Source organism: Pseudopipra pipra, chromosome 10 (assembly GCF_036250125.1).
Source record: "Pseudopipra pipra isolate bDixPip1 chromosome 10, bDixPip1.hap1, whole genome shotgun sequence".
Classification (NCBI taxonomy): Eukaryota; Metazoa; Chordata; class Aves; order Passeriformes; family Pipridae; genus Pseudopipra; species Pseudopipra pipra.
In genome coordinates this window covers 2276664-2296657 of record NC_087558.1, presented here as the reverse complement: position 1 = coordinate 2296657, position 19994 = coordinate 2276664, and the positions used below count along the sequence as shown (strand labels likewise).

Sequence of the window (19994 nt, the reverse complement as noted above, 5' to 3'; positions counted from 1 at the left end):
GAGAAAATTCTCCCAGTGCTTGTCACTCAAATCCCACGGCTCTGAGCTGCAAAACTGCTGAACCTCACAGGGGGAAGCTCAGTAAGTAAAACCACAGCCAGCAATTAATTTTCTTGGATGCAAATGTCTTCACGCTCGGGATCCTTCTCGCAGGAGCAGGAGCCGGATGGTTTCCTCTCGGAGCTCAGGTGGGATCTGGACCTCCCAGCTGCTGCTCTGCCAGACAGCCCAGCAGTCCAATAAATCCTAATCTGTCTCTGGGCACTCGGTTTCCTTAAGTTTTATGAGGATTTGGTTTATTGAATTTTGGTATTAGAAAAATTTAATGATTCGAAAGTGAAAAGGTACAGAGTTGCTTGGAGCAAAAAGAGCCTCCATCCATGCTAATAACTCATCCCTTTAGGGCTGGCTTTTCTTTGGACCTCCATGACCACACACCTTGGGAATGGAGGTGCTCCTGACCTTTAGCTTCACTTCTGTCACCTTTTCTTCCAAGCTTAATGCCTAAAAAAGTCAGAGTTCAGCACATGCCTGAGTCATGGTTTGGACAGCACCACCTCCCCCAAGGTACAACAATAAAGCCTGTTGAGATAACACCTTGAAATGGACTTTAATGAGACAAATGAAACCTCTTTGAGTTGCATTTTACCTCAGTTTAAAATAAAATTGTTCCCCAATAACTTACTGAGCTGAGCCTCTGCAAACTGAAATAACTGCAGTTCATGATCTTTATAACAACAAGGTATAAAATTCAGTGTGGCTTAAAATTCATTTGAACAGCACGACCCTGTGTTAATAACAGGCTGTGAAACCAATGTTTTGGGACTCTCAGCAGGAAAATTACTTATTTATAAAGCACCTTTTCTCTCTTAACTGCCACTGAATCACTCCAGATCACAGGTAATTAAAGCACAAGAAATGAAGGATGGGATTTAAGAGCCAGAGTCCCTCCCTAGATGTGCTGCCTGAACACTCCCTTACTCAGGAAAAAGTCCCACTGGTCACGGAGTCACAGAATCATTTAGGTTGGAAAAGACCTCTAAGATCCAGTCCAGCCTCATGAAAGGTCAAAATTTAATTAACTCTGTAAATACAGCAGGAAACAACCCACAATCACTGCAAAAAGCACAGGTCTGGCTTATGTTTTAGAAACACTCTCTGAAAACTTCTTTTCTTTACCAAATGCACTCGGTTTTTTTTGTTAGAGCATATAAATGAATAAACAAATGCTCCATAAATAAATATATACTGCTGAACATCCTGGGAGCACTGCAGCTCTACCGAGTCCTAACTACCAGTAAAAGGGAATTTTGATGTCTTATCTAGACATGCTTGTTATCATTGATCCTGCCAGTGCCAGAGCAGCACAGTCAGTGATCTTGAAATGAAGGAAAAAAAGCCCACACAGAACCCGAAGCGTTTTTCAGCTCTATTTGAAAAAGATGCAGACGACGACGTTTTTTTCCTCTACCTGGCGAGGGATTGTATTTCAACTATTTGATCTGGGGAAAGAATTCATCTGTCTGAAAATACAGGAGCCAAGCAAGCTTGTTATACAAGCAAAGGTTGTTTTCTGCAGTGATTTCGAGAGCAAACTTTCCCCGCCGAACGCTGATGACAAACAAGCTCCGTGCTTTGACATCTGCAGCAGGAGCTGAGCTTGCTAAATTGAATCCCCTTCTGCCTCCTCCAAACTGCCTTGATAGTCGAGCAAATGGGGAAAAGAGGCTCTTCTCTGACTGTTTCAAAGCTTTCCTGAAGAGAATCATAACTGACAGGAGCTGCAGTTTGCGAGTTAAAGAGGAAAAGCGGGAGCGGGGAATTAACGAGCTGGATTCGGGAGGCGAGCGCTCCTCTCTACAAACGCGTCTGTACAGATGGCACAGACCCATTCCCAGCTTTCTCAGCCTTCCCCCTTTGCTCCATGAGAAAATAAACGAAATTAGGAGCCACACTGCTCAGTTCCAGCAGCTTTGGAGGGGACAGGTGGTGGAGGAGTGAGGACGTCACGGAGAGGTCGCAGGTGAAGGAGCTCCCCCGCAGGAAGGACAGGCCGTGAGGTGTGATGCCATCTGCTCACTGCCACCACACAGGGAGGGTTGTTGTTGTTGTTGTTGTCTAAGTGGCTTGGGTTGGGTTTTTTTCCCCTCCAAGGACTGCTCAGGGAGGTGGTGGAGTCCCCATCCTTGCTCACTGAACGTGGCTCTTGGTGCTCTGCTCTCGTTGAAAAGGGAGACGTTGGCCAAAGGTTGGACTCAACCACCTCAAAGTCTTTTCCAACCCAAATGATTCTGTAATTTCCTATCTTAGCTTTTGCCACTTTTCAGCTTTCAGGCTCAAATGTGCTCCCTATTTCCTTGCTGAAGACTTTCAGGACTTCAGGACTGCAGCAGTGTGGGTTCCACGAAATATTTTCCTTTTATTCTCTTCTCAGAGACCCCACACTGTCCCTGTGCATTCTTTGTCAGCCTTGCCTGGCAGTTTGGAGCTGCACTGCTATTATTTCCCCTTAGCCAGTTCTGTTAGGGCTTTGATTCATCATTTTTGTCAATCAGAAAGGATTGTGAAGGATTTCCTCCCCAGCTGGGGCAGGATCTGGAGCCCAGAAATCAGCCAAAGCCAGATGGGTCGTGGCAACAACCTCTTCATGCACATGGGAGTGAATCCCCTCAACTTGATTTTCAATTATTGGAAAAAATTGGTTTAAATACCAAACTGTGCTAAGGAGACAAGAAGCCTGAGATTGTATAAAAGGATCTGCTATTTTATCCCTTTGGTATCACTCAGAGCTGCTGTTTAAGCTGATATTTGCTTTTCAATCACATCAGGTCACCCCAGGATACGTGGTGTCCTACAGTCCTCAATCTGTGAGTGCTTTTAGGGATGCTGGGAGGGATGTTTTGTAGGGAAGCTCACAGGGAAAATCTTGTTTTTCAAGGGAAGGAATGATTCCTAACAGTTCTGGACCTCCAGATACCACTTAGGGGGAATGTAAAAAAATGTAAATTAAAATTATAATATTATAATAATATGTAACACAATATAATAATAATAATAATAATAATAATAATAATAATAATAATAATAATAATAATAATAATAATAATACTATAATATAATAATGTATAATATTTTATTATAATATTATATATTATTGTAATATTATAATAATATGATATAATAACATAAATTATTGCAAAATATGAGTAATTTCAAGTGTGTGGGCGAACTTTCACAGGCAATTTTTTAAGGTGGTGTTAAAACTGGCCAGGAAAACCGGACTTTGTTAATTATTCTGCTAATATTATTGACTTCCAGTTAAACAGCTCTAACTAGACAAAAATCACTTGAAAATTCGTTGTCAAGTTCTGCTTTTCTGCCCAGGAGGAGGTTGTGCTTAATCACCACCTGCAGTATTAAAACAGATTTTTAAACTAAAAGAATCCAAACACCAGGAAATCATCTGCAATACCCGTGGTTTTGGCTACATCATATATGAATTAAGAAGAAAAAGGGATGCATTTAGAACACAAATTAGTTCTTTGTAAAGAAGTGGCACTTGGAGCAAGCAAACTGAGCCACATTTTCACTCAAATGTCTTTCAGTGTTTTAGATGGACAATGTTTGTTTTGCAGGTTGAGACGTGTTTTCTCCAAAATGGATTTAATTGTTCCAAAAATGGAAAGCAAAATCAGAGACTGAAAGCATCTCTCAGCATCTTCACCCTGAGCACCACCAGAGGCACTGCAGGGCTGAGGGACCTGCCGGGGTGGGGTGTGGTGGGATGTCCTGGAGACATCCCAAAGAATCCACCCACCTTCTATCCCTGCTTCTGCTGACCTGATTATTCCATGTCTTTCCTTCCATTTAACTGCATTTCTATTACAAATATTCACCCTCCACCATCCCTGTTTTGTTCCTTTTGATCCCTTCCCACAGTCACCCGTTGCTCTCCTGCTCATCTTTCAGCTCTTCCTGCCCACTTGCATCACTTCCCATAACGTTTTCATCCACCAAACCATTAAAATAACCTCTTAAAATGTTTAAATAATATTGTAGCTTTCAATTCTAACCAGCTTTGCCATATTTTGGTGTCCCTTTCCCCTTTGTTAAATAAAATCACTGCCTTCTAGGTGTGCATCCCACCCTCCACCTGCACCAGCTTCTCCAACAGAGCCCCAAACATGGATTTCTCTTCCCTGTTCCACAAGCACTGGAAGGAGCAGCTGCCTCATATCGATGAGAAATCTCCACTTGCACCTTAGAATGTCAATTATTCAATATTTTAGTATTCAGTCTTAAGCTCTGCCAAAAGAGTTGCTTCCAGAAGTGACAGAATTTGGCTCTTGCCCAGCTCCACAAGAGGCAAACGCTAAGGACCACTTTCTGCTGATGCACTTTGAAGGACTCTGAGCAGAATTAAAAAGCCCACGTGGCCAAAAGGATTTCAGAAACTTTGAAGGAACACTGCCAAGTCACGCCTAAGCATTGAGGTAAAGATAATAAAAGCAAAACAATCCAAAAAAAATATAAGTCTGTGCTAAAAATAATACAGTCCTGTTCCCTATATACACATATATGTTTATTTTAATTCTGGTTTTAGCAATAGCACAGCTTTTGCTCCTCAAACACTCTATTGGGATGGATGACCCTGACCATGGGTTGCTTGGAATCAGGTGGTTGCCCTTATCCCAAGGCAGGGATTTAATATAATCTGGGGGGGGTGTTATATTTTATTGGAACAGCCAAGGAGAGTTTATGTGCTCAGTTAACACCTCACAGGAATTTCCAATGAGGACTTTCAGCTTTCTGAGCCAGTCAGCTCCTGCCTGGGAGAGTGGGGCTGATTTGTCCTGAACATGGGAAAAGCAAACTCACATCCACTGCAAATGAAACCATTTCTGAAAGTGCCATTCAGGGCCTTTTAGGCTCCATCTCTTGCTCTTTCCTTGTTTCCTGCAGGAAGGTGCAATACTCCTCCTTTCCAGCTCCACACAGCTCTGTTAATGGGAAAACACCTTCTAAGGTATTGTAATAAGAACCTGTAGATTGGTAATAAATATAAAATATTGAGATGGGCATTTGGCAGTGGAGTTGAACGGGGTCTGTGGTGGGACCAGACCTTGGTGTTGTGTTGGGGAGGAGCAACAACTGACACCACAATTGACAACCCCTTGTCTGTGGAGACGTGGACAGAGCTGGGATTATTCAGCCTGGAGAAGAGAAGGCTCCAGGGAGACCTGAGAGCCCCTTCCAGAGCCTAAAGGGGCTCCAGGAGAGCTGGAGAGGGACTGGGGACAAGGGATGGAGGGACAGGACACAGGGAATGGCTTCCCACTGCCACAGGGCAGGGATAGATGGGATATTGGGAAGGAATTCTTGGCTGGGAGGGTGGGGAGGCCCTGGCAAAGGTTGCCCAGAGAAGCTGTGGCTGCCTCTGGATCCCTGGAAGTGTCCAAGGCCAGGCTGGACAGGGCTTGGAGTAACCTGGGCTAGTGAAAGGTGTCCCTGCCCATGGCAGGGGTGGAATGAGATGGTCTTTCAGGTCCCTTCCAACCCAAACCATTCTAGATTCTACAGATCTGTTTTCCACTCACTTAGCAATACCAGGGTTTTATTTTTCTCCTTTTGTTCTGTTTTTAACAGTTTTTAACAGTTTTCTTTAACTGATGCTGGAGGTTGGTCAGAGAAAAAAATGATCCTGTTTTTTTCCCTATTATTTTTTTAGGGAGGAAAGCTGAGAGGGGAGCTGCTTCTGGTGCTTTCAGAATCTAGTTGAGACAATAAAACTTGCAAAACTGCACCAACCTCACTCCCTGATGGAAAGCTGTTTGTACCACGATTGCTTCTCACCTTCCCCAGCAGGTGCACGAATCAAAACAAACACAAAACCCCAGGAAAATAAATCAGAAACAATCAAAAAGCAGAAAGTGGAGATGCAGGTTCTAGGTGTTGGTTGGGCACTGGTACAAACTGCACCTCACTGATTTGGGAAGCCACTGCTTGGCCACCTTAGGGGACAGCAGAGGCAGGAGCTTCACCCATTCCACATCCCTGTGGAAGCACTGAGGAGGAGACAACCAGCTCCTTGATTTATCTGAATCCTTCCCAGCCTTGTATTCTGCCAAAGGCACTCAAGCAGGAGCAGGAGGATTAATGGCTCTGCACAGCAAAGCCTCTCCTTGGCACTTGTCAGCAGCCCCCACCATCCCTCCTGCCACCCCAGTGCCAGTTCCCTGCCTCTCCCTGCCTCAGAATTCCCATGAAACACTGGGAGATCTTCACTGGAGTCACCTCCAGAGAGGATGAGAAGTCTCAGGGGCTGCAGTTGGAGAGGCACTTTGTTCAGCTGTGCTCACTGAAAGGAAATCCCTGGAAAAGCAGCACTTCTGTGACCAGAAACCTTCACAACACCCAAAGATTTGCCACTAAAAAGTCCTCATTTATCCCGGGCTCCCAAAGGTGGTGCTGCAGTGAATATCAGAGGTCTAATGTGTCTCTAATATAACAAATTCACTGTCATCCTCCTTTGATTGCAGCATTAACTCCAAAAAAGTATAATCAACTCCCCCTTCCATTTTTTAAGAAACTCAGGGTTTCTCTGCATGGAACAGAAGGACACTGCAGGATCTCAAACTCCTTTTGCATCAGCTGTAGGAATTCTGATTTTCCCTGGCAAATGCTGAATTGTTGGAGGCATCTTTTATTTTAGGAACTGGAAGCATCTCTCAGATCCTAATTCAGGAGAATTACCCTGAGAAAAGCAACACTGGCCCTTTTTTGAGGTGAGCCCCGGACACATTAAGTGCTCTGCTCGAGGCCAGGAGTGAGTCACTGGGAGAACCATCACCCACAGCACATCTCTCATGCTGCTGCCACCACCAGCTCTCAAAAAGAAAGGGAATAATTAATGGGAGCCTCAGAATTTATATCAGAATTTCAAGAGTTTGTGGTCTGAGCCCATTAGAATAAGATCCCTCCAGCCATAATTTATGTGGATATTGTTCACTACACATTCTCACATGGCTACTTTTTTCTTTTGGGAAAGTCTCCAAAGGCTTCCACAAATACATTCTTTTTAATGCTAAAATAACTCCAGATTACACTAAAAGACAGTGGTGCTGAATTAGCTCAAAAACAAACCTAATGCCTTGAAAAATCCACTGAACCCCAAGTCTTCAGGACTTCCAGAGGCCAGGAGGTGCCACACCAGCCACTTCACATCCCTAAAAAGCTGAAATTACTCACCAATGTGAAGAAGGGTCACGACTTTTCTGGAGCCCTCACCATGACTGGATTTGTTTTTCACTCTCCAAAATGAAAATTTTCAACGTACAGTTGTCATTTGCAGGGGATGTTTATGGATCAGTTACTAATAGTGTATGCTCTCTTCTCCTTTCAGCTCTAAAAAAAAGGAAATTGTTGGTTATGATTCATTGGTCAGACCAATGCAAATGCTGCCCTTTAAACACAGTGTGATTAATGTAACAGTTCACTTTGAAAATAAACAAATATTCAGTTCCAGAGGAATTTCCCCTTGTTTTTATAACACTTGCAGCAATATATAAACAAGTCAGAAGCATCTCAGAAACATTTTCAGCAGTAATTGCCATATGTCACTATTAAAAATTATCCTAATTCTTGCTCAATTGCAATAATATGAAATATTTTAACAGGAATAACACTGGAATGTCTGTCTGGTTGGTTCCCAGCCTCTGCCTGTTGGGATTTTGAAAGGTTTTTAAATTCTTTTAGAAAGGGTAGGCTAAAATATGGAAATAAGTCCAAGGCACATAAAGCAGCTCCATTAATTTTCCTGAGTTGCTGAATTGGAGGATTTTGAATAGAATTTGGTTGTAGGGAGAAAAGAAAAAAAGCAGCATCGCCCAAATCCATCAATCTTCACACACAGGACAAAATCACTCTGTTGTACCACCTCATACTCATCATCTATGTGGGGACAAGCAACTCATCACTCTCCTTGTTCAGGTACAAAATAATACCTGGGCTCCTGAGTGTGGTTTTGGGACACTTTGTAACGTTCCCAGGACAAGGATGGCATTTTTTTTACGTGGAAATGCAATGTTAGAGACACTTGGAATGCACAATTAGCCAGGGCACTCCGTAATCTGGCTGCCAGCAGGGAGGAGGAGATCCCTTCTCCCAACACTGGGCCCTTTAGGATGCTCCTGTGATGCTCTGAAAATGTCCCACAGTGCTGGTGCTGCAGGTGCTTGATGTGACAAACATTCTTTTGTCCTCACAACCCACCTGCAGCTCCAGTTTGGGCTTGATAATGGGCTTAATTTTTCAAAGGTGGCTCCACTAAACCAAACCCACTTCCAAAACTGCCTGGGGATGCCCAACCACATCTATCCCTGCAAACCTCTTGGAACAGTCTCTCTGTTTGGACAGGGAAGGGTTGGCTGAGCTTGCAGCCATTCCATCAGTAACTCCAAATGCCACAGGCAGCTCTTGGATGCCAGACCTGCAGGAGACACCACAGACACCTCAATAAAGTCACAACAGACACCAGCCACCTCCTTTCTGCCGAGACCTCAAGTGCTGCAGGTGATGTCCTACACCAGTGGACATAACACATGGCTCACTCACTCCTTCACCATGGAAAACACCAGGAAAAGCCAAAAAAAGGCTGGAGGTGCTGGGTCTGCTTCTGCAGTTGGAGGAATCACTGCAGGAAAATTTAGACTGGCAAGATGCCATGAGCACACAGTCACAGCTCTGGACAGAGGTCCAAGGAGAGGCCAAATAACATGTTTTCCATGCCAGGGAGATTCAGAGTGAACACATCAATCTTTAATGCTGGAGCACAGGGTAACATCTTCTTTGATTTATCAGCTTAGGTTGTTGCTTTTCATTTAAGGGGAGTTCAATTTAATCTTTTGAAGTGCAGGAAAAGGTACAGCAGCAGCCTAAAAAAATAAAAACTCCATGTGGTTTGACACCTCAGCACACGATAGGATACAGAGAAACCTGCCTGCCCTTGCTGCACATCTCCTGGAACATCTGAGGAGGAAAGGACAGAGCAGAAAACTGTCAAGACCCTGAACTTGTCTCGGTGCTGGAGGTCAGTGTTGTCACATTCATCCAAACCCAGACTGAGTGTCCTGCTCTCCCCAGTGACCTCAACATATGGCTTTGCTCAGGGAAGTCCCACTGCCTGAACATGAGGTTGCATTAATATTTCAAATCACAGTTAAGCTCTAGTCCTTCAAGAGAGTTTCCACTCACTTCTCTCTGTGTACTTGGAAAACCAGCATTAAACTGCTTTCTTACCCAGGCACAGGTGGAAATCACGGACTCACAGGATGTGTTGGGCTGGAAGGGACCCACAAGGATCACCCAGTCCAACCCTCAGCCCTGCACAGGTCCATTCCCAGAGTCCCACCCTGTGCCCCAGAGTATCATCCAAACCCTCCTGGAGCTCTGGCAGCCTTGGGGCTGTGCCCACTGCCCTGGGGAGCCTGGGCAGTGCTCTGGGCTGGGGGACAAGGTGGGCATCGGGCACAGGTTGGACTGGATGACCTTGGAGGTCTTTTCAGTTAAAAAATTAAACCAGCTGAATTTCCTAATGTAAATTATCCACCCTTTACCAATCACCTGAGCCCGTTGCCATCCTCCTTTCGACTCTTTTATCAGCACTATAACACAGCAGGGGAATAAAACACGTGAGGAGCCACCAAATCAGGACTCCAGTTGTCCCCAGCAATTATAGAAACTGCCCATTTCCTTAAATTAAAACTTCACAGCATTCTCTGAAGATCTGACCAATTTATATGATCAATTCATAGAGCACAAGCTAGAAATATGTATGTGGATGATCCCCATCTCCTAGCGCAGGCAGCTTTCCAAAAAACCTTTGCTATGAATTTCAACTAATTAAGTCATTTCCAAGGTACAATATTGCCTGGAAGAAGAAGTTAATGAAATGAGTATATGATCCTTTAGCTAAATTCCATAGTTAAGGAAAGAATTTTAACCTGTCATCAGGTCAGTCTCAAATTATTCATGTTTAAGGCTAAAATCATTCTGAATTAGCCTTAGGTTAATAATCCGGTGGATAAAGGTTTTTGTGTATCTTTTTGAGCATAAGAAGGAAATCCTAGAAAAACTGCTGTGGAATTTTCAGTTTAAGTTTTTTTGTGATGGCATTTCCTAGAGGAAAGACAAACCATCCAAACCCTGTCTTTGATCTGCTAAATTTCATATAGAACTATGTCATTAAACAGTCACAAAAAGTAATCTTTTTTGCATCTAGAGTGATTTATGCCATGCAGGCTTATGAGATGGATATCTTGACACTATATACGATGCAGCAAAGTCAATTGGATCAACTAGATTTGTCATTCAGCAATTCTGATCAATTCTGAAGGTACTTTGCCCTCGACAGTCCATTTTCATCTGAACTATTTCTTATAATCCACAGCTTTGTGCTTCCAGCAGCTGCACAAGAACAAAGGCCTGCTCAAGAAACATTTCCTTGCAGGACATGTAATTATTAAATTGGATTCTAATTACAGATCATAAATTACAGACACTTCTTTAGAGAGAAAATACCCAGAATGCTACGGAGAAATTCAATGCCTATTTTTGAAGTTAATCTAAGAGCATTTTGGTTAAAAGAAAAAAAAAAAAAAAAAAGAAAAGAAAAGAAAAGGAGCAATTCTGGGATCAAATCATGAGTCCTGTATGAATTCCATGTGATTATGTTAGGCATTAATGTACACAAATATTACTTCCTATTAAAATATATAGAAACATATGTCACTTGTGTGTGGCCCCAGCAGCCAGAGCTGTGCAGTTGGCCTTTCCTGGAGGAAGAGGAATGAAAGGTGCCTCTGGATATGTTCTTCCTACAGAAGGACAGACATCAGTGTGCAGCCAAAGCCCTCCAGGAAAGCCTCAGCTCTAACACCAGCTCCCAGAAAGCAACTGGGAGCCAAGGAAAGATTAAAGAGATTAAAGCAACCAGCAGATCTTGGTGCTGGTTCCAGCTGAACCCACACCACGGGAGCAGTGCTCTGGCAGCAGCCAACAACTGGGTGCTGAAGCAACAGGCACAGAAATGTAAAGCCACAGCGTTGTGGTTGACCAGGATCAAGGTTGGTGGCTCAGAACCAAAGGGAAGGGGGAATAGGGCCTGTGGAAACCTAGGCTTTGGCTCCAGACACCTTGGGAAGGAGCCCAGGGCTCACCTGGGCTGGCTGTGCCAAAAACATGAACGGGTGGCAACCCACAAACCCACACCCACAGGTGGCCAACACAAACCCACACGTGGCCACCACAAACCTACATCCACAGGTGGCCAACACAACACACGTGACCACCACAAACCCACAGGTGGCCACCACAAACCCCCACATAGCCACCACAAAGCCACACCAAGAGGACTCGGATGGACAAGGAGTGGTCCACCCTGAGTGATCCCACCAAAGATAGACCATGCAGAGCACAACTGGTCCAGCCAAGCAACAGAAACCTGGTTGAGGCCTTCATCCACTTGTCCAGAAGCATCAGCTCCATGATGCCACCAGGAATTGCCCCAAGCAGGTGGATGGTTGTGGCCAGGGGGTCACCAGAGTGGAGCCCTCCCAGCTGCACCACTTGCCCCAGTCAGCTGGGAGGAGCCCACCAGCCCTGTGAGGCAGCAGGGCTTCCACGTGCTCCCAGAATCCCAGGATGGGGCAGGCTGGAAGGGCACACAGTGGGTCACCTGGTCCCACCTGGTGCATCCCAGAGCACATGGCACAGGGCTGTGTCCAGATGGTTCTGGAACACCCCCCCAAAGGGATACTCCACCCCCTCTCTGGTCTGTTCCAGTGTGCAGTCACTGAACAGGAAAAGTTCTTCCTCGTGTCCAGGTGGAGCTTCCTGGGCATCAGCTTCTGCCTTTTGCCTCTCATCCTGTTCTTGGCACCACTGGGAAGAGCCTGGCTGCAGGCTCGGGGTATTTCTGGAATGTGCTTTTCGCAGTCAGCGTGAAGAGAGCCACTGTGAAAGTATCTCTGTAACAGCTGGGCTGGAAAATGAAAGAGGGGAGAGGATCCAGCCCACTGCATTCCATGGATCTCATCAGGCTTTGTCTGGGGTGGCTGAAGCAGGGAATGGAATCAGAGCTGAGCTGGCTCCAGCAAACCCCTCACAGCATCTCCAACCCCTACGGATGGAAAGGGTTGAGGAGAGCCCGTGATACAGTTAATAAGATTTTGCTGCCATCTTCTGATCAAAACACATCACAAGGGGAGAAATGCAGCTGTTTGGGCAGCATCGTGTCCCCTGTGCCCGGGAATGCACATGTTCCATGGGAAACCAGGCTCCTTTGGCTCCCATTGGATAAATTATTGAAATTACTGCTCAAATTTCCTGCTCCAGACTTCAAACTCCCCAGGCAGAAAACATCCCTGTGTGTACTCTGGCATAGCCATTAGTGCTCAGCAGTCAAACACCATCATATTGTGCTTAATAATAAGTGTTTTAATAATCAGAATTCCTCCCTCTTCAATATCCAAAGATCACTGGTCACTCTGAAGGGGTAACTTTAAATCTGAGGCATGATAGTTCACGAGTTTTCTTCAAATTTGTGTTTGTTCTTCTCTGAAAATGGGTTAAATATTTAATGTCTCACTTAATGGGACATTTTCCTGTTGGTAATTCTTCGGGGGAAAAAAAGAGGGGCTTTATACAATACGCAGAAAAATCAATCTACCATTAAAATAAACTTCTTGTGAGGGTAATGAGGAACAACCTCCTTCTCTTTGGCATCACAGAGGCACAAACCTTGCTCCCTTCTCAAATGCACCACACACAACTTCAGCTAAAACTGACACAAAACAGCCCAACTGGAGCAAGAACTGTTCCCTTCCAGTGCCTGGATTTATCAGGGAAATTCAGGAATAACCCAGGCCCTTCCTCTTTTCAACAAAGTCTCAGTCATCAGCTGAACCTGCCCATGAAATGCTGCTTCCAGACACAGATCTCTCTGGGATTTTAAAAAGCCAAACCATTACCAGTGTAATAAAATGTGTTTTATGACATATAGAAACAACATCATTAATTTAGGAGAGGCTGTTTGACTTTCCAGCTGGTTTCCCTTGTTAATTGGGATAAAGCCTTTGTGATTACAGTTCCTGACCCACAGACAGGCCAACACTGGACAGAGCTGGGAGAAACTCTCTGATTGCAGAGAGAGTTGAGAACTGAAGATTTACACCTCAACTGCAAATTTGAGCAAGAGAAAAGATCTCTTCCAGCCTTATTTCGTGAGTCTCTGGAGAAGAGCATTGCAAGGTGTGTGCATGTCAGATTGAATGAATACATGATGTACTCTGGGAGCTGGCACGAATTCCAGGTGTACTTCAGTCCATCACTTTGTTCCTACCAATAACACATCCAGTTCCTTCTGATTTCCTCACCAGACACCACCTAGAATGGACAGGTGGGGATTTGTCCTAAGCCAGGATAAACTCTCACGGAATAAATCACCATTTTCTCCTCAGTAATGAGCTGCACGACATCAGACTAAATTTAAATGATAGAAATAATCAGAAATCCATAATATCCCATGATTATTGCCAGGCTTTGTTTACTGCAACAAATCTAATGCCATCTGATTAAATTTTAGGATATTTACATATCATAGCATGTATTTCCTCAAACATCAAAATATGAGATGGACTCTCCAACAGAAAATGAGAAAGGAATGCAAATCCATTGATTCCAAATGTAGCAGATTGCACTGTTTGCTGTGGATGTGGATCCCAAACACTGCCCTGGTCATACAACACACCCAGTGTTAACTGGCTCACATCTCGAGATCTCAAGTGGTTTCATTTAATATATTTATTCTCATGCATCATTGATTAATATTTATTGCATAATTGCAATTTTTTGAAGAGTTTAATGCTTTTAACTCATCTGTGCAGAATGGTTGGAGAATTCAGGCATAAAAAGTCAAGGCCACACAGGCACAGGATTCCTCACCAGGGTTCAGACTCCAAACCCACCTTAGATGAATAAAGACCACAGCTGTCAATCTGCTCAAGAGCTCCAACATCACATGAACCAAAAATAAATTACCCCACAACTGTGCCCAAACCAGGATGACTTTATTGAGTTCTATAGGCTAGACTTCTTATGATTAAACACAAACAAGTATATTAATAAATAACCCATGAGCCACCTCATCTGAACAAGCAGGATCACAAGAGTTCCTGGTCTGTCTGAAACCTCCTCCACTCCTTCATAGAATCCCAGAATGGTCTGGGTTGGAAGGATCTTAATCCAGTTTCACCCCCTGCCATGGGTAGGGACACCTTCCACTAGCCCAGGTTGCTCCAAGCCCCATCCAACCTGGCCTGGGACACTTCCAGGGATGGGACATAAATAAGTCCATCCATCATTAATAGAACCAGCAATCACAGTCAGTGTCTTTGAGCACTTGAGTAGTCAACCCAGCAGCTCTTGAATTGTTTATACCACAAATATTGCACTTCCCCATTTCCCACTCCCCAAAATCCCACGTTGAGTAAAAGAGATTCACTTCCCATGACTGATGTTCATTCTTAACAAACCTGCTGAGAAAGCTGTCACATCTAGACAATGGTTTAATGTCACAACTTCAAAAATAAAAAAATAATTCCATGCAATCTCTCTCTGTCTGTGCTGTCTTTCAAGGTTACAAATAATCAGGAATACCGAGGTGTTCTCCTTAAGGAACATTTCCCTCGTCCTTGATCAAACGGCTGATAAACTTAGTTTTCCATCACAAGATATTTCAATCTCTGCCTGTGCTGTCTTAAAGCAGCCAGAAACTTCTGTCTTGTCTGCAAGGCTTCGAGAAAGGCAAATGAAAAATTCATGGAGAGTCGGAGACAACCCGCTTGGGGAACCACAAGACACGGCACCACACAGGCTGTGCCTCAAAGCAGAAACACAGAGCAATGTGCTTCAAAAAACACCTAAATCGAGATTCCCTGAAAAACTGAGAGACAGCTGATCAAACCTCCTGCAATAAATGCTGAGGAACAAGGGATAAGTGAACTCTTTGCTTCGTTCTCCGGAATAAGGCACAGAAACAAATCCACGGACTTTCAAGTTCCACGAGAAAACACGTGGTGTCAACCTAATAATGCAAATGGGCCCATATTTTGAAGCAATTAAAAGGTGGCATTGATAGCTCACAATTTATATAAAATTTGTCTATATTCACCTAAGGCTTTCCTTTTAAATTGATTTCTTCCTATTCTCTGGGTCACTCCTCAGCTCAATCCTGAAAAAGCTCTTTTTGCACAGCTGTGGTCAGGGGAATCGCAGCACAGACGTGGGTTTAGACATATTGAAGATATTTCTCTTAATATATTTAATATATTTCTCTTGCTGATGCCCACAAATGAAAGTTTCTCTGGGATTTTTCCCACCCTTTGTCCTGGCAGCTGAAACGAGCCCAATCTGACAGCTCTGTCCCTAATCCATGACTTTTCCTATGATGCCTTCAGACCAACTCTGGGAGAAAATTCAGTGACACCAAATCACCATTTAGGGTTCCAGTAACATTAAATCATCATAAATACTTATTAATTAGCATTCCCTTAACAATGCTGAACAGTACCAACTACACACAACATGACAACGTTCCTCCTAAATTCATGATTAGCAACTCTAACCTTTCTGCTCCTCAAAATACACTTAAAAAAGCCTCTTTTGCCCCTTTTTTTTTTCCTAAATTCAGAAATGGAAGCCTTTCCTAAAATTGCAGCGATACTTCCACAGGGATTGTACCACAATAAATGAGCACGAGAGACAAAATAAACAGCAGCCAGAGGCTGAAGCTGAATTTATCAGGATCAGTCAGTGCTGCAGAGAGCCTGGAGCTGCAGCATTATCCCCTCATAGAGCAGATTCAGCATTTCAGGCAGAAATTAAGGTAATTATGGTTATAAAGAAAATTGACTCTATTGGAAGTTCACAAAAAGGTAGAAAAAATGGCAAGTTTGGGGAGAAATATCTTGGTGACTGGCAGAAATGGGGATATTTATCCACACCATATTTCAGAGGTGCCCAAAATGCTTGAACTTGGTCTTCTTTGCCCAGATTTTCTATCTCTGTGTCCCTGTTATACCAAAAATGAGGGTACTCACGTCCCACCCCGTTCGTGGAGTCATCTCAGGCAACACAAACCTGGTGGATTTAGTGCAGCTGATGCACATTATGCTGAAGGTCTGAGCCCCAAAATACCTTTTATTCCTAATTTTTGAAAAAATATTTATTAATATGTAGGAAATTAATGGTCTTATAATAGCATAGTTAATTACTAATATTTTTTCAAATTACTGAAATGTCATTAATGCTTCTCAACAACGGGCCAAGACAAATGGTAGGAGACATTATTAGATGTCTTGTCCAGAATGTTGTGAAGATAATGATGAATAGATGTTCTCAAGTGTGTAAAAGTATAAAAATCTCTTGGTTAGCCCTTAACTATAAGAAGAAAACAAACTTCTAATGGATTTTGACAGATAATGAAGTTGCAGACATGAGAAAAAATTGAGTGGTATTTGTCTTTGATGAATTGCTACTGGAGTGGTACCACAGCCTAATTTTGCTGGTGAAGTTCCTCCTTGATAAATCACTTTGCCATGACATATAAATGAAGGCAAAACGAAGAGGCTTAAAATTAAGAAGTCTTTATGAATATTTGGGTGTAGTAGATAAATGGATATATATCAACACAACTAAAATCAATAATTCCATTAAAATGTAAAAGCGAGGCCTTATTTTCTCCTTCACCCTGTGTTTGGTGGGCTGGAGGTTACTTCTGAAAACATAGAAATGTAATAAGTTGAGAAGATATTAGAATTAGGGCACTAAAATTGTAATTATTTGGGTTTAGGACAATTTTAATGAGCACTGCAGCCTAGCTGTTAGAATCTCAGCAATCCAGATAAAACAGTGCTGGTGTTCTGCTGTCTAATGTTAAATCAATTCCCAAAAATGGGTTTGAAAATGAAACAAAACTCCACGACGGAGCTGCAAGGACCGGAGCTGCAAAGCTAAAATCGATGGGATCGAGAGCTCTGGAGTTGGAACTGTGCCCAGCCCGGCTCCCCACCCCACAAATCACTCCCAAACCAGCCCTGGTCACAGCAAAGGCTCCTGTTTTCCTCTGTGAGGAGCCACAGAAGTGACACATCCCCGAAAGCCCCGGGGAAAGTTCACTGGAGAGAAATGGGCATTAAAGCAACATGATGGGTAACACGCACACTTAAACATGGGGAGGTGAAGTTCCTTTCTCTTCTTGTTTTTTTCCAGGGCTGTGGAGTCAGTATGCCAGAGAAAAACCTGGATATGTGCCCATTAGAGTGTGTTTTAACTCCCAAAATTGTAAGAAACACACTCAGCCCAAATGCCACAGGGTGAGAGATGTGGGGGATGTTTCCACCCTCGACCCACGGTGGTTGGTGCCCCTGTGAGAGGCTGGAATGACCTTAACTGCAGCTTCATGGGGCATGAAGATCTTTTTCCCAACCTGCCTAATCGTCCTCTTCCCTATCTCTGTGGATAAAACCCGCCCATGACCTCCAGGTCAGTCCTGTAGGAGCAGCTAAACCTGAGCAAACAGCAAAGGACTGGGCAGTGGGGACAAAACTCACCTTACACTGGTTGCACTGGAGCACTTCCAGGAAAACAGCCACTTCCTTTGGGATATTTTAGCTCTGATTGCCACAAGGCTCCTTCTCCTCATTCTCCCTGTCTCCACACTGCTTCTCCCATCTCAAAGTCTTTGCCAACTTCCTCCTGCCAGAGTTTCCCAGCAACTCCCTTCTCCCCTACAATTCCAGAGGCACGGAGTGACAGAACAAAGGGGAGTGGCTTTAAACTCACACAGGGCAGGGTTGGGTGGGATATTGGGATGGAATTCCACCCTGGGAGGGTGGGGAGGTCCTGGCACAGGTTGCAGCCAGCAAGGATCACACCTGCCACCATCATCCCACTGCTGTTGCAGCGACAAAATAGCCATAAACTGGGCCCACATTTATGTCTTTATCCACCTCACAGTTAAGAGCAAAGTTCATAAATAAATGTTGCTTTAAGTCCAAAGGCAGCCCGTTGGTTTCCATTTTGGTTACACAAGTGTTGAATCCAACATTTTGGTCCTTCCAGTGGCCTCAGAAATGTTAAAACCTGCAGGTTTTAACGGGATTTCTCAGTGAACACCAACAGGGTCTCCCAGTGAACACCACACCCATGAACGAGACCTCAGTCTGCACCTGCTGCTTTGAGATGCTCAGGCATAACAACAATAATAAATACATAAATAAATAATAAAACATAAATAATCACAGCTGGGGCAGTGTTAAGATGAAACAACTGCTTTTCTCCATCCCAGACCTTCTTTAGAACTGTTTTGTGTTACTGGTAAATACTCTCAGCAACAAGTTTCTTTATTTTTCCTGCTGATAAATTCTCTGAGCAGCAACTTCCTCAATTTTTCCTGCATTTGACCACATAAGTTTTTCTTCTGTTTTAATTTTTGATAATGAAAAGAAGATTCCCTTTCTATTATTTAAGTGACTCTCAAAATAACACTGTTTTTCAGAGATGTCTGGGAGACTTTGTGTGTGAACTTCCCAGCCACCAGTGAAACCATGAAAGGGAAAGTTCAGCTGCTGATGATACAAATTCAAATGGTTTCCTCCATTTGAAAGGATGTGGAATTTTATACAAGATTGAATTTGACAGTGTATCACTAAAGTGAATATAATTCACTGTGATCTTATTGCCATTTGGAGCCAATGGCCCATTCATGTGTAAATGCACAGTTAAAGGGGGGGAAAAAAGTACTGCAAAGACAGACCATAATGTCATCTGTATCTAAGCAATCACTCTCATTGTGTTCCTGGGATAAAAGGAGAGGTAAATATTAAACATAAAAAGGATTATGGTCTTAGCCTCATTCAGGAATGCACATTTTATTACAAAACACGTTCACTTACTGTACTTCTGTCTATCAATCCATATCTTGAATAGATTACAAAGGCAAACCCTTAATACTGAGTCACACCTACTCTGCAGACAGAAATCAAACATCCCTGTAAGGAAAAGTTTTAGATCATTTCACACATCTGCCACAAAAAGATCCCAGAGCAGGATCCCTTAGATGGGAGTGTGAGCAACACTGAATATCCCAGTAAACAGCATCATCAGCTGGGAATTCCAGGGGAATTCTGAGCACAGGAGCATGGAAAAGGCTTGAAAGGAGTTTCCTTCTATATTTATTAAACCAGAACACAACCTGAGGGTTAATGAGTCCTGCAACACTAAGGGAATGAGAAGACACTGATACATATAAAGAGTAGGTTTGGAATAAAGTGTAAAAAAATAAAGGCCAGCCCTCAAATAAAATAAGCATGATGAGAGAGGGCCCAAATAAGCAAAAGCAGAAGCCCCCCACTGCCATAATTCTGGTGTATTAGACACTGAGTTGTTTATATAGCCAAATCCAAAGGTTTTTAGATCCCACAGAGGAACCCTGAGGCTCCTCCTGCAAAGCAAAACCTTCCCCAGCGTTGCTGTGGTTTGAAAAGGAAAAAAGAAAAGTAACTAAACAAGCCAAAGAATCACTAAAATGAGCTGTAAATAATCTTTCCCTTGTTTCAGGGGTCTTTAGATGAGATTCCAAGAGCTTTATCCTGCAAATCCTTTCCAAATCCCTTCCAAACTAGGAAAGCTCATGAAGGGGTTGGGTGGGCTTTTCCACAGCACTTTTTACTGGGAAAAAAGAAATAGTGTGAACTCATAGAAGGTTGTTTATAATCACCACTTCCCTGACACCATTTCTAATCTAGATCTGATTTTATAGAAAATTCTACACTTCTAAAATGTGTAAAATGGGTGAATTCACTGCTGGAGGTTTTTAGTCCTGCCTGGGTAGGATTGTTGCTCACTTTGTACAGTTGTAGATGATTACAAGAGTC

The 19994-nt window shown here is 43.4% G+C and overlaps 1 long non-coding RNA gene across 3 annotated transcripts in view; it reads right to left on the bottom strand.

Moving 5' to 3' along the window:
- Positions 1-5526: 5526 nt before the first annotated feature.
- Positions 5527-19994, bottom strand: part of LOC135419421 (uncharacterized) — a 36634-nt gene continuing 22166 nt past the window's right edge. For all 3 annotated transcript variants that reach the window (XR_010432975.1, XR_010432977.1, XR_010432976.1), the window contains 2 exons: positions 7249-7404; positions 5527-6887 (listed from right to left, as the gene is read on the bottom strand). This is a non-coding gene — a long non-coding RNA (uncharacterized LOC135419421). The remainder of the gene's footprint in view (positions 6888-7248; positions 7405-19994) is intronic.